The following is a 13,930-nucleotide window of genomic DNA, read 5'->3' as shown; positions in this document are numbered from 1 at the left end:
CTATGTATAATCTCGCGCAGTAAGCGCATTGCGAGTAGAGGTTCGCACGAGATCGCGCGGGAAATCTAGAGGTTCGCACGAGATCGCGAGGAAAATCTCGCGCGAACTGACTTTCGCGCTCGGAAACGGGCGCCGGCCATCTTGTTTTTCATTCATTTCCTGTGTCTGGGCATGGTGTTTAATCCTCTTGATATCTTTCCCATCCTTTGCTTGTTTTCAGTTTTTTTTTTACGATTTTGCTTCTTATCTATCCCTCTCTTTTCCTAGCTGTATATTTTTGTCTTTTCTGCTATTTTTCTTTACTTTTAAACTACTTTTGTAAACTCTTTTCTTTTCTTCTTCCCTATCCTATTCTTTCTTAATTTTCTACTTCTTCCTACCTTACCTGCCCAGACCATGGTCAAGCCAGGCGCCGTGAAGCTGCCCAGGCACTTGAGGGCCGCAGCGGCGGCGGGGAGTAGTGCTGGACCCAGTGGCAGGACAGCAGGCGTGAGATCGAGGGGGGAGCAGGTGACGCGCCGGGAGATATTCAGCCCGGAGGAAGTGGGCGCGCTGGTCTACTTCGTCCAGCGCCGCCTGCCCAGGACCATCGCGGGAGGCGGCAGGATCGCGGCCGGCGGCTATAACATGCGGGAGCGCCGGAAGCGGTGGGAGAAGGTGTGCTGGGCCATATCCCACCTCTACGGGGTCCAGCGCACCTACAGCCAGGTCACCCATCGCTGGACGGACCTCCTGGACCGCGAGCGCGACCTGCTGGACCAGCTCGGCTTGGAGATCCCCGGCCTTGGTGAGTAGTAGTAGCCATTGGCATTTAATCACTCACTACTATGATGTTTTCTCCTGCTCTGTGTTGTTGTATTGCAAATATTTGTTTTTTACATGGAGCAAGCCAATAATGCCGCTGATGACGATTACATTGTAGTTAAATTATATTTCAAAATCTTCTGTGCATTTCAGGTGCACTGCTCTCCTTCTCAGTGGGGTTGCTACTATGCTTATTTGTTTTCTATTTCGTGGTCTCATTGGCCTGAGTAACTATTATGTATGAGTGTACTTAACAGAACTGCGTAATGCTAGACACTAGGGGGCAGATTACATTTACAAGCCCCTTGCGCCACGTTTACGTTGCCTTGCGTGACGCAACAGCGGCGTAAACGTGCCGCATCCCTGCAAGTCATTTACAGCATGACGCATCTAGGGAGATGCGTCACGTTATAAAGCCATGGGCCTGCACCACAATGGGTGCGTTCCTAGTACGCAGGGTGGGCGGTCCAGCGGCTGTGCGCCTCGCAAAATTGCCTGCGTGAAATCTACAAGATTTAACGCAGGCACTTCTGCGACGCTGCTACGTCAATTCAATTCCTTATGTCTGCTCGAAGCAGGCGAAAGGACTGACACAGCATGTAAAGTATTGGGTGGCCCTGAGCATTACTGGAGTTGCATTGCGTTGGCGACGTGACTCCAGCGATGCGCCGCTCTTACGTGACGAGATGCGTCACGCAAGTGCCTACCCTTGCGCCAGGGCGCGCCGCATTGTAAATGAGGCACATCTGCCGTGTCGCAAGGGTAGTTTTGCGTGACGCATTTGATCTGGCGCATCTCTGGAGATGCGCCAGAACGCGTAAGTAAGTATGCCCCTAAGGGGCAGAATTGCAATTACCGTCGCATCCCTGCAAAGTAGCAGGGATGCGCCATTAATTGTGCGGCCCGCTACCACCACCAAACATGGTGCGCCGTATTTGCAATGCGGCGCCCCATGGGCCCAAAACGTCACCGAAGCTTTACTGCTGGAGTTGCGTCGCAACGATGGCGCAGCTCCATCAATGCTCTGGGGTACCCTATCTCCCCAATGCTGGGTCAAGCCGTACGTCTGCTTCAAGCAGGTGCAGGGTTTGTGTGACGCATCATTGTCCTAAAGGTGACTGATTGATATTTTGTAGATTTCCCTCAGCCACTATTAGGATGTGTTCCAGCGCAGGAATGCCCTCCCTTGCGCCGGAACGCCCCCTGATGGCGCAGGGCTTTATAACGGGATGCATCTCCCAAATGCGTCACGTTGTTATAATATTATACGCCGCACCATGGCGCCCTTTTTTGTTTAGCTGCTGCGTCACAAAAGTCACGCAAGAACGGCGCAAAAGAGCCGCAAGGGCTTAAATCTGCCCCTTCCTTTGTAACCCTGACAATAAGAAAAATAGTGGCGGTGGATTGATAGTTTGACTATTTAAATGACTGGTAATGTAGCAGGCAACTGTTAGTGTTGTCACTGATCTGACTGAAATCACAATGGAGTTTGTCTGTCACTTTGCGTCTTGCCTGCGGACTGCTGCCTGCCAGTCCTAGGTGAACGTTTCAGTACTTTGTTTAGTGAGTTACGTGACTTTCGAAGTCACAGGTCCGCATATAAATGAAAAGTAACCATAATCAATATAATTTCGCAGAAATATTTTGTTATTGTTCTTTTGAAATGTTTGATTTGGTTGACATTGACAAGCAACAATCATCCATGTTTTCTGTTCTTTCTTTCATGTTGTACGTCAGCTCCCCCCAGGGGCGAGAGGAGGACACAGGAGCAGCAGGCGGCGGATGCTGTTCATCAACAGGGCCAGGATCGGGCAGGCGAGGGCTCCTCTGCTGGCCCCAGTAAGTTTTCATTTTAGACTAGTACCTATTTTTCCTAGCGTTCCTCATTTGACTTTTTTCAAAATTGTCTTTGCTCTTCTTGTAGACTGTATCTAAATTCTTATCCTGCCTCTACTATGACTCCCTGTGGTATTACTAGATTATTCTTATTAGTCTGTCTGTGTAGCTAACTAAGATTGCACGGTTGGCGAAACTCCCATGATTCTAGTCAGCAATAGCTCTATCAACTTAGTGCAGTCCTCTGGGATTGTCCATAATGTCTTTTGAAGTGTTCTATCTGGACTCATGCTTGCAAAAATTGCAAAACCTTTCGCTCAGTCACTCTAGTCTGGACCAAAAAACACAGATTGTATTTAAGTTTAAAAGCTTTATTAAAAGTAAACACATTTATTAAAATGAAGTCATAATAAAACTAAACGTTTAACTGATAATGGAAAAGTGGTTAGTGCTGACGATTAATTGAAGACATTTCTTGTGGTCGAGCCGAGCTCTCACCTGGTTTCAACTTGATCTTGTTGTTAGAAGTCCATCTTCTGTCTGTGTGGAGAAAAATGGTGCGTGTTAAAAAAACAGCCTTCATCAGTTGTGCCAAAAAGTGCAGCAAGACAACCTTCCCTGGAAAAAGGGACATTTTTTTTTAACTTTAACGACAGTCACAAATTACATTGTTTTCACATGTCTTCATTCCTAGACCAAATACTAGTGACTGCTTTATTCTAACATTCTTAAATGTACTTTGTAGGTGGAACATCTGGTGGCGGGGCCAGTGTGGAGGTGGTGGTGCTCGACACCGAGGCGGAGGGCGAATCGGGCGATGCTTCAGGGGAGGAGGCGGCGGCGGCAGCTGTGAGAGTTGAGACGGTGGTGGTGGCGGCCAGAGGTAAGCTCTTATATATTCCTTACTTATTGAGATTGAAGACTAGCTGGGAAGGCAAGAATATGAGATGCATGGCTGGGTGAATGATGAAGCAATGATGGGTGGAAGGACAACAGCCTGGGTGGGTGACACAGAAACTGTATGTGTCCATATACCTGGATCATGCTACTATCTGACTCTTAGATAGCATATGTGTATCTAGAGCAGGGGTACTCCTAGTACGGCCCGCGGGCCGGTGGTGGCCCGGCAAGCCTTCGTTGGCGGTGCGCTGACCTTGCAGACAATCACTGCTCCCCCGGCCCCCACAGAGCAGAGGCTTTTTTGTATTTCACCTGTTAGCGCCCCTGCATCTCCACTCTGACAATCACTGCTCCCCCGGCCCCCACAGAGCAGAGTGGAGATGCAAGGCCACAAAGAGGTGAAATAGAACTAAGCCTCTGCTCTGTGGGGCCGGGCAAGCAGTGATTGTCAGGGTGGAGAAGCAGGGGCGCTAAAACAAACAAAGCCTCAATAATATGTTAATGGTCTTTTAAAGACCTGTTAAGTACTTTGGTGTTGTTGTCTGTGTGTGCGCGTTGAGGAAGCGGTCTCAACCCGGGCTGAAGGCTGACACAGATAGACACACACACAGTGAGATGACAGAGGGAGAGGGAGGGCAGGAGGGAGAGAGAGATGGAGGGAGGGCAGGAGGGACAGCAGGAGGGAGAGAGATGTATGTAAATGCTGGGTCTGGTGGCTCAGTGGATGAGGGCATCTGCTGCAGGGACCTGTGTGCAACCTCATGGTCACAAGTTATCGTTTTGCTTTAGCCCCGCCCCCTCTGACTCCGCCCCCACCAGTGCGGCCCTCGGCCCCAAACTACACTGTAAATGTAGCCCCTGAGAGAAAGTTTGTGAGTACCCATGATCTAGAGAGAGTAGACGGTCAGTGGATGAACTAAGTGTAACTTTGAAGAGCATGTAACACTAACACTGCACCCGCACGTCCGTTCCAGTGTAGGAAAGGCAAGGAAAAGAACTTTTAATTTTGTCCAAATACTACCATAAATAGTAGCAGTAGTTTGTATTGCAAGCACTGCATAGATCCGGTTATTATGGTGGCCACTCCCTACCTCTCTTAATAAGTTTAGTAGTACTCAGTCATTCATGTGTGGATGTATCACTGCCTGTCACTCAATAAAAAGCAAAGCACCTAAAGTCATCCCATATATAAGCAAAAACATCCCATGTGAAGTGATAGATAATCAGATTATTTATCTTCTTCAATTTTCCATTTCTAGTACTCATTTCCACTGTAGGGTGAAAGTTAAATTAATTAAGCAGTAGCCCTTGAGTTGTAACAGAGTATTCTCAGTGCCACCCGTAATAGAAAAGTAAGAGATTCACCACCTGCATGTACTGGACGGGTACAGTAACGCAACGGCAACGCAAGTCTAGGTCACTCCTCATGGCGTGCGTCTCTTTTTCTCGGGTGCAAGTTTACCGCGCTGGCATTATGCCGGCTTGCAGAAAATAACGTACCAATTTTCCAAAACAAGAGACAAGAAGAAGAATAAGACTGGTGTACTTTCATAGTCGACTCCAATGGAAGTCCACAGTGCTCATAGAATTTGTTCCTTAAACTCCCACTAATGTTAGAGCAAGGATGAAGAAGTGTGAGGTTAGATAGATACTGGCCTCAATAGTTATGTAATGCGCTTGCAAGTTGCTAGTTGTACTGCAGCACACATTTCTGCTGAATGATTGAGTTAATCTTAAAGAGCATTGGTTACAGACTATGTCTTTCTTTCTTCATATAGGTTCTCCTTCCAAACGAACAAGGAGGAAGGAGCTGGCTAGAGCGGCCCGGCAACGGAGAATCGAGGCCACTGTTGCGGAATATCGGCGGCTGGTGGCCCTGGAGGACGTGGAAAGTGTGCGGTCGACAACAACGACAACGTCGTCCTCCGTGGCCTCACCGGCTGCCACCGTGACCCAGCACAGTGGTCCACCGAGACTGAGCCGGGCTGCCAAAGGCAAACGCCACCGCCGAGCAGCAAGGCCAACAGCTGCTTCTCACAGGCCTTGCACCTGCAAGGCAGTGAAGGCACGCCTGCGCCGCACCACCCTGATGGTGTCCCGCCTTCAGCAGGAGCTCGCCTTGCTCCGCGAGGAGCATGATGCCCTGGCCCAAAAAGTGAACAGCATCCACCCATAGTGTCCCTTGCCCCTTTTTTAGAGACTTTTGGGGGGTGGGAATTGGGAGTTGGGTTTTTGGGGACTTTTGAAGGACAATCGTTGGGGTTAGGGAGGGTCTTGCGGGAGATTATTTTGTTAGGGATATAAATATACTTTTTCAAACTTTATCTGAGCATACCTGTTTTTTACTGCTTGCCTGGTGGGTGGGGGTTTAACGTTGACTGTTTTCCTGAAAGTTTAGTTCCATTTTCTTCCTTTAAGTGTAAATGCCCAAATGTTTTCAACACTAAGTGCCTCTCACAGACTAAGTGAAGTGAATCCAAGAGTCCTAGGACTTTAGTAGTACTACCTTCAGGCTCTCGTCTCTCGTACTAATACTCCATTATACCCCCAAACCACCAAACGCTTATCTTACCTGTAATTTGTGTTTGAAAGTAGGGCTAGGCCCAGGGCTGGCTCCACGGGAAACACCGAATAACGTTGGCAATCTTGGTCGGATAAAATTTCCTCATAGCGGTGGTAGTAGTGGTGTGACACAGTGGCAGTTGCATGCCTATGAAAAAAAAGAAAATGAAATCTGGTTTGTCCTCCTGAGCAATTCAACGGTACAACTGAGAATATAGCAGGTGACAGAAGTACAGTAGAGCAGTGCCACATTGTAGCCTAACAAATGGTAAAGTATAACTACTAATTCGGTTGAAGTTCTTTCACATTAGCAATGGTTCTTTGTCAAGCAGAGTAAGAATATATCATCGACAACTGTGGAAAGAAAGAATGCGACAGTACAGGGCCTGTGTGGAATTATTGATAACTATATTCAACATAAGGTCTCTGTAGCCAGATACCCGAGAGCCTTGCTGGTCACTATAAATCCATTCACAACAACACTCAATGGGGTTGGTCTGGAAGGTGTCACGTTTACTCCCCGTGATCCAGTCGATGCAAATATGGTTCCACCTCCAAATGTCACCAACACCCAGAAGTGTAAACACAGGGTGTTCGAGGCATTAGGCGAGGGAGAAAAATAACAAACTAAAATAAAAAATGTGGGATGGGTAAAGGTAGGGTCAGCAGGGAAAGGATACCTGTAAGAGAAGACAAGACAGGCATCAGTGAAGTGATGTCCTAACATACAAGGGTACTCTCATATAGTCTCACTAAATAGTCTGCAAGTCTCCCGCCTACTCATGGGAAATGTAGTTTCATAGTACGGTAGGCGCTTAGGGGCTGCGTAACCTGACAGAAGGTATAGTAGATAGAAAAGGAGAAATTGCTTTTTTTCTAGGTGTCCCCTCACTCACCAGGGTTGCCCCTTGGTGACATGCTTCATCATTGGGGCCATCCCAGTCCTCTACGGCCTGGGGCGTGCTGCGACTTGCGAATTACGTAGGAGCACTTACAAATGACTATGTGTGGTGCAGATAGTGGAGTGGACTAAGTGATGTGTTAAGGGATCAATGTAGAAGCCGAGAGAGAGCAAAGAAATGCAGTCACAGTCAGAGAAAAAGGCAAGGGATACTGTATCTATGTGGTTGTAGTGGTCCTGTTGGAAGTGGTAAGTAAGTTGCCCGCAGAAAAAAAATCCTCCTATTAGCGGCACTCCTCCATTGCAGCCGACGCTTCGTCCACCGATGTTGGTCACCAGAAGACACCCTGTCCACTGCCTGCCTGATGCTGAATTGTGGCTCGCTACTGTGAAGCCTGACTCCATCCTTTTTTCCCCATTGCAGAGACTGAAACCCGGCCTGTAATTATTCAACGAAAAACAGGAAGTGATATAATATTACAACACCACTGATAAATAAATATAAGGTATGTAGGCTGTGGAGTGCAAAAAGTCACAATTTGTTTTTCCTAGTAGACAGACAGTACAATGTTTTTGAAAGTGCGTACTCTGAGTCACCTTTTGAAGGATAAGTAAGTATGGGCAAATTAATGTAGCGGATCTTGCCCCTCAAGCTAGGTGTACTGTAAACTGTGTTTTAGAACAAAAATAGATCTTCCTAGCAGTGCTCCCACCCAAAAAACGAGGCCTAGCAGAAAACTGGAGACAAAACTTACTTTGAAAGTAAAAGTAGGCCGAAGTACCCTAATTACCCATTACCCCCCGTGGATTGTATTCAAACCACTTGCAAGCAACCAAGCAAAAGTAGCCATAGCCAGCATCGCTCCAAGACTCGAAATCCCCCCCACTCAAACACATGCAATAGAAATACTGCTAACCCTAACGAACCCTAAGTTAAGAATAGTGGCAAAGGCTTTCTTTAACTATGCCAAATCCCCCCTTTCCCACCATGGATTTTCTTCAAATGACTTGCAACCAAAATTACACATTCTCACGAGTGCTCTAAGACCCCAGAACTCAGTTTGAAAAATCTAGAACACCCCGATACACATGCAATCCTGCTGCTAGGGCTAACCCTAACGAACCCTAAGTTACAAAAAGTGCCAAAACTAAAGGCTTTTCCGCGCGGATTTTGTCCCAACCACTTCTACCCGGTATTAGACCTTCCCAGGAATGCCCCAAGACCCGGCAACCCACCCGCCAAGAAGCATAACACCCCCAAACAGGCCAAAAGCAAAATCTCATACTTGCAATATTTCTGGGCCTTCGGTCCAAACGCGCTGCGTAGCTAGGCCATAAGTCGGGGTTGGCACGACGGATTTCCTGAAAAGCAAATGCAATCAAGATTAGAGTGTCCCAGCAGTGCTCCCAGACCACGAAACTCACCCGCAAACACCAGGAAGCCCCCCTAAGAGCACCTCAAAGGCAAGCAAGTCATCAAAAACACAAAAAAAATTCCGCCTGGGATTTGGTCCAAAACACTTTTATCCGGTATTAGAGCTTCCCAGCAATGGCCCCAGAGCCGTCAACCCAGGAGAAAACGAGTAGAAGACCCCCAAACAGCCAAAGAGCAAAAGTACAAAAATGGGGACTTAGTCACTTTTTCACAAATTTCCCAAATCACTCCGCGCGCGCTCTGCAGCTAGGCCCTAAGTCCCCTCAGCCACCATGGATTTGCTTCAAACCTCTTGCAAAGTAAAGTATATATAGCCAGCAGTGCTCCCACACCACGAAACTCACCCGCAAACACCAGGAAGCCCCCCAAACAGGCCCCCGAAAACGCTACATAGAGCAAAATGTCAGAAATAGCCCCAAAAAAAATCGGCCTGGATTTTGTCCCAACCACTTCTACCCGGTATTAGACCTTCCCAGGAATGCCCCAAGACCCGGCAACCCACCCGCCAAGAAGCATAACACCCCCAAACAGGCCAAAAGCAAAATCTCATACTTGCAATATTTCTGGGCCTTCGGTCCAAACGCGCTGCGTAGCTAGGCCATAAGTCGGGGTTGGCACGACGGATTTCCTGAAAAGCAAATGCAATCAAGATTAGAGTGTCCCAGCAGTGCTCCCAGACCACGAAACTCACCCGCAAACACCAGCAAGCCCCCCAAACAGGCCCCCGAAAACGCTACATAGAGCAAAATGTCTGAAATAGCCCAAAAAAAAATCGGCCTGGATTTTGTCCCAACCACTTCTACCCGGTATTAGACCTTCCCAGGAATGCCCCAAGACCCGGCAACCCACCCGCCAAGAAGCATAACACCCCCAAACAGGCCAAAAGCAAAATCTCATACTTGCAATATTTCTGGGCCTTCGGTCCAAACGCGCTGCGTAGCTAGGCCATAAGTCGGGGTTGGCACGACGGATTTCCTGAAAAGCAAATGCAATCAAGATTAGAGTGTCCCAGCAGTGCTCCCAGACCACGAAACTCACCCGCAAACACCAGGAAGCCCCCCAAACAGGCCCCCGAAAACGCTACATAGAGCAAAATGTCTGAAATAGCCCAAAAAAAATCGGCCTGGATTTTGTCCCAACCACTTCTACCCGGTATTAGACCTTCCCAGGAATGCCCCAAGACCCGGCAACCCACCCGCCAAGAAGCATAACACCCCCAAACAGGCCAAAAGCAAAATCTCATACTTGCAATATTTCTGGGCCTTCGGTCCAAACGCGCTGCGTAGCTAGGCCATAAGTCGGGGTTGGCACGACGGATTTCCTGAAAAGCAAATGCAATCAAGATTAGAGTGTCCCAGCAATGCTCTCAGACCATGAAACTCACCCACAAACAGACGGAACCCCCCCTAAGAGCACCTCAAAGGCAAGCAAGTCATCAAAAACACAAAAAAATTTCCGCCTCGGATTTGGCACAAACCACTTTTAGTGCTTCCCAGCAATGGCCCCAGACCCGTCAACTCACCTGCAAAGAGGTAGAACAACACCCCCACAAGTGCTGAGTCTTTCTTCATTGGGCGTAAACCAGCCCTCTGCTTTGATGGAAATAGGAGTCTGGAGGAGGAGGATAGAGGAGCATGTTCTTCTGAACTTGTGAACCTGAGGAATGCAGACTGCGGCACCTTCAAATAAATTAGCAAACAAGTGAAGACAGTTCTGCTGATGGGCTTGTCTTTGTGATAATCTGATTAAAGTTTGAATTATATTAACTGTGCACAACAAAGAAAGACAGACACACAGGAATAAAAGTGAATAAGGATGAAAAAGAAAGTTATTGATTCGTTGTCTCATTTTCAGGGCTCGAAGTCGGAATCACGGTCCAGGAATAAGAATAAGGCTTCGTCATCATACTCTGCGAATTCAGCCCGGGTGAGGTCAGTGCCACCTGACAGAGTAGAAATTCCCTCATCTATGGTGCTGGCCACCTCCTCTTCATCCGGCACGCTCTCTCGTACTCTTATATCTGGTGGTATGAGGTGCTGATTCATCTTGATCATTGTTAACCTCTCCACATTTTTGGGCGAGAGGCGGCTCCGTTTGGGAGTTACAATCCCACCAGCCGCACTGAAAACCCGTTCAGAAGACACACTTGCGAGTGGGCAAGACAAGTAGTTTAAAGCCAGGTTGGTGAGCTGTGGCCACAATTCTTTTTTCCCATGCCAATACGCCAATGGGTCAGAATTAACATAGACCTCTGTGGAGTCATTCAGATAGTCCTTCACCATCGACTCAAGGTCCTCCTCCAAGGTTCCTCCACTTTGCGTAGCTCTTGCTGTGCCTCTGGCCTTTTGAGAACCAAACCCACGCAGAGCTAGCCAATCCTCTTCAGCCTCCAATGTTTCTGCTGTCTTTCGTGCAGATGATGCGGTTGCCGGTGTCTTTAACGGCTGAGAGGTCACTTGTGCCACAGCCACAGGTGCAGAAGTGGATTGTTTTGACTGGGGATGGCCTGCTGATGTACTGCCATTTCCTTCAATTTCCAGCCGTTCTGTTTCAAACTTCTTGGCTGACAAGGCTAGCCAACGTTTGTACTTTGTAACATCTTCATCAGCAAAAGCAAAGAATGCTCTGCCTGCCAGCGCCTTTTTGTAGCGTGGATCCAGAATAGTAGCACAAATGTAATGCTGTTCTGAGTGGATCTTTTGAAGACGTTCATCACCTTGTAGGAGCTCTAATAATTGCTCAGCCAGAAGCAAAGAAGAGCCTTTCTTTTTGTCATCTTTTCGAAACACAGAACACACCTCCTTCAGTTGGTCCTCCAGCATGTACAACAATGGGATAGCTTTTCCCAAATTAGAGTCCTCCTTGCTGACTGCACGCGTGAAGACCTCAAAAGGACGAAGCATGCGTGTTAGGCTTTCAACTATGTTCCATTGCGGCCCACCCATCCTCAGCTCCTCTATACCCTCTTTCAAGAAATATTGATCGAGTTGCGTATACTGCTCATACAGACGCTCAAGCATGTAGAAGGTTGAGTTCCAACGTGTTACCACCTCCTGGATGAGTGCTTTCACTGGCATTTGACATTGATATAGCATGCTCCTCAGCTGCTTGCGGGCCTTAAAAGAATGCCTGAAATGCTTGCAAATTTTTCGGCAGTTCTCCAATACACTGTACGCTGCACTGAGTTTATTACCCAAGAATTTTTGGACAACCAGGTTTATACAGTGCGCCAAACACGGCACTCTGAAATAGTAACCGTCCCTCATGGCCTTAACTATATTGGAGCCATTGTCCGTGGAAACATAACCAACCTTGCGTTTTAGTGGGGACAGACAGTTAAGGACCTTTGTGTTAAAGACATCCAAAATGTTTTCTGCTGTGTGACGTTTCTCCAAACCAAACATGGCTAGTGTTGCATGTTTCCGAGCACCTTTAAAAACAATGTTAGTGTCAACACCTGAGTTTAGCTTTGCTTTAGCCCCTGAAAAAGAGACCCAGTGTGCAGTGATGCACATGTAATCAGCGCCTGCGCCACTGGCCCACATGTCTGTTGTCAGATGTATAGTGTGAACAGCACTCTTCTGCAAAGCTGCCCCAATCGCCTTCAGAACATCTTCATGTAGTGCTGGAACCGCAACTCGGGCAAAATAGAACCGGCTAGGAACCTTCCATTTAGGGCAGAGCACTGCCACTAATTCTAGAAAACCAACCCCTTCGACAAAAGAAAAAGGGAGAAGGTCCAGAGCTAGCATTTTAGCCAGCTTAGTGTTATACAGACGGGTCATTGGGTGGTTGCGTTCATATTGCGCTTCTGTAAACAACATCTTTTTAATGTTGCCCTGGACCAATGATTTACGGGATGATGATCTCTTCGACCCAGTTACGCTCGCTGATGAACTTTTCCGCATTGATGTCTCACTCTCTCCCACACTCTTAGTGTGGCTCCCATGGGGTGTGCTGCTGACATGGGAACTGGGTGTAAGTGAAGTGTTTGGATCGTCTTCTTCTACCTCCTCGTCATCAGCAGATGACAAATCAACGTTTTCATTACGTGCAATTCCGGCTTTCTTGACCGCCTCTAGGTGCGGAAACCATTCGACAGGGTGCCTTCTCTCAAGATGACCTCTCTGGCCTCCGGTACCATAGTTAGAACCAAGCTTACCACGACTATATCGAAGCTTACAAAGGCTACAAATGGCTACGTTTTCCTTTTTTGGGCAAACACTAAAGAAGTCCCAAACTGGAGACTTGAAATGTCTTCGGGGGCCGCCGCCGGAGGAGGCGTCGATACTGGTGGTGGTGGTCCTGCTGCTAATGACAGATGAAGTGGAGGATGTGGATTGCCGAACTTCAGTACGTTTTGCACTTTCACCACCACGAATTGAGGTCGAGGACGAGGTGGGTACCTTCTTGCGAGGAAGAAATATGGAAGCGGTAGGTTTTGGTGTACTACTTAACTCCAAATCTAATGATTCCATTTCCATTGCCTCCTCGCCGACATCATCATCACGCTCAGCAGCTTCTCGGGATAGGGTCAAAATGTCTCTTTGCTGCATGCCCGGTGGGGCTGCAGTGACCTTTGTGATGACTGCCTCGTCGTCATCGTGAGAGGCTTCATCACCAGCAGTATCTGTCACTTCTTGTTGAGCCTCATCACACTCCATAGGTTTGAGTTTTTGGACGACCTTCCTTTTACGCTTAGGTACCGGTGGCAGATCATGGTGTGCCTCTGCCTCACTGTCAGACCGCAGTTGTCGTGGTTCCCAAGACAGATCACTTGCACCAGAACGAGGTGGGCTTGAAGAAGATGTAGACACCCCCCTTGATCTTTTCCTTGCTAGGGATGTGGAAGACAATGAATGATCATCAGGAGGAGTGGCTTCCAATGATACCTCAGCTTCATTGTCGATTTCCAAATGTGCCCCTACTTCGGGAGGAACAACTATTGTGGGCACTTGTGAACGTCCATGCACCTTTGCTTGCGCATCTCCTTTTGCTGCCTCTCCTTCCACATGTACTTGGGCGTGTACTTGCACATGGTGTTGTTGTTGCGGCTGTGGTTGTTCAACACTTGTCAGATGAGTTACAACAACCTGTGTTGATTCAGGGACATTGCTGCTACTTTCTTGCGATGAGCCAACATCACTGGTCGATGGTGATTGGAGAAGTACACTGACTGCCTCTGAAGCACTCAAGGGCTTTGACTTAAGTTGGCGTGGTGGTGGAGGCACTGAACCCAATGGAGCAGGGGTGCTGCTCTCAGGTTGGTCCCCAGCAGATCCTGCTGCTGCAGGCGTACTTTTTCTTTTGCTCCCAAAAAAAGTGGCGGGTGACACACCAGCCTCCTTGGTAACTTGCTTCTTCTGCTCCTTACTAGCAACTTTCTTGCTAGAGGAGCTACGGAGAACTTTCTTTGGGGCCATCTTCTTCAGAGCAGGTCAGACAGCAGGCCGCAGTTGCACGAATTGTAGAGTTGTCTGAGGCCAGACGTG

This window comes from Lissotriton vulgaris, chromosome 7, assembly GCF_964263255.1.
Source record: "Lissotriton vulgaris chromosome 7, aLisVul1.2, whole genome shotgun sequence".
NCBI classification, from domain to species: domain Eukaryota; kingdom Metazoa; phylum Chordata; class Amphibia; order Caudata; family Salamandridae; genus Lissotriton; species Lissotriton vulgaris.
The sequence above is the reverse complement of the archived record's forward strand: the minus strand, read 5'-3'. Positions refer to the sequence as shown.